Source organism: Terrapene carolina, unplaced genomic scaffold (genome assembly GCF_002925995.2).
Source record: "Terrapene carolina triunguis isolate 2854851 unplaced genomic scaffold, T_m_triunguis-2.0 Scaffold15809, whole genome shotgun sequence".
NCBI lineage: Eukaryota > Metazoa > Chordata > Testudines > Emydidae > Terrapene > Terrapene triunguis.
The window spans coordinates 518-2,016 of record NW_020680160.1 but is presented as its reverse complement, the minus strand read 5'-3'; the positions used below and the strand labels follow the sequence as shown (position 1 = coordinate 2,016).

General features: G+C 45.2%; 1 non-coding gene across 1 annotated transcript; it reads right to left on the bottom strand.

Annotated features, from left to right (window-relative positions):
• Positions 1–741: 741 nt before the first annotated feature.
• TRNAF-AAA lies at positions 742–823 on the bottom strand. The gene has a single exon. It is a non-coding gene; the product is annotated as a tRNA-Phe (tRNA).
• Between the last annotated feature and the right edge of the window lie 676 nt (positions 824–1,499).

Here is a 1,499-nt window from a genome sequence, read left to right as displayed (position 1 = left end):
AATGTTCCACATTTGGGAATGGCCGAGAACAATTCTAAGGGGAAGGGGAATGCAGAGCAGTGACACTGGAGGTGCCCAGACCTCCAATGGGGCCAGCATGGAATTTATAATCGGAAGATCATTTGCGAAATTAGTCGTCACTGACAAGATTTGTCTCTGTTCTTATTTCATGTTATGGTGTTATTTAGAGGAATCCGGACATAGTTTTTCTATATTAATTAAACACTTAATTTTATTTAACCAAGCCTAAAACTCAGTGTCGTTATTTTTTCTCTGTCCTAGCAAGAATGAATTGAATTTTGTGACATTCTGGAAAGTGCAGAGAGATTAAATGTGGGGAATTCAGTCTCTGTGTTTGTGAGCTGATGTTTTCCTCGCACAGGTCAGTGCCTGCATTGAAATACCAAGAGGGATCTAAGGGCAGGTGTACACTGGTCACTTAACTGGCAGAGCGACGTCTCTCAGGGTGTGAAAAATCCACCCCCTCAAACCAGTATAGTTAAGGTGACCTAAGACCTGCTTAGATAGTGCTAAATAAAAGAAAGAATTGTTCTGTCAATGCAGCTATTACAGGGATGGGAAAACCCCTCCAGTCACTGTAGTGACTGTCTACTCCAAAGTGCTATAGCGGTGTCACAGTAGCGGTTTAAGTGTAGACAGAGTGAAACTAGATCTCGCTCCAGTTCCCACTGTGGATGCTCAGGCACTAAGACTACAGTAATAATAACAGTCCAGTGCTTCCATAGTTGGCAGGATTTGAACCTGCGCAGGGCAACCCCAATGGATTTTTAGTCCATCGCCTTAACCACTTGGTCACAACTACTTGATATGTTGCTGTTTTACTACATGATCATTCTGTTCTCACTGAATTGTCACTTCAGATTCTTTGCTCAGACCAGCTTCCCCAGCACACTCACGGCTGCACATCAGTGTAAGTGTGTCCTTGGCTGAACAGCGAGAATTCCTGCCCATTTCCCTTCTGGTTGGAGCAGGATGAGAGTGTGTTTGTGTTAACGACATTGCTGTAGATTGTTCTTCATTCCCCACTCTGACAATTCAGACAGTCCCTTTCCCATTCAACTCTCCAGCCCATCATCCCAATAGCAGGGGGCAGGTTTTCTCTGGGGCACTGAAATATTTCAGGGGGTTGGTGCATGAACTCAGCCTTGCATTCCACCCTTGATGTTTCATGGACTAACAACAGCAGCATGAAGAAAGAGCCGAGCCAATATCTCCCTGTCAGGGATGCAGGTACCACGTCCCCTCTGTCTGACCATCGCCATTGCAGGAGAGAAGGGTTCACTGGAATTGAACGCCCTGGCTCAGACCAGAGACACAGGGAGGTTTTGCTGTTCATGGATCTGTGCAAAGGAAATTGTGTCTTTGTGTGAAATTGAGGCGGGAAATGAAATGTCTACATGGTGGCCCAATGCCCTAAGGAATGTGCGTGAAGGACTCGGGCTGAGAAATGATTTAACAGGGATTTGTATCAATTTATT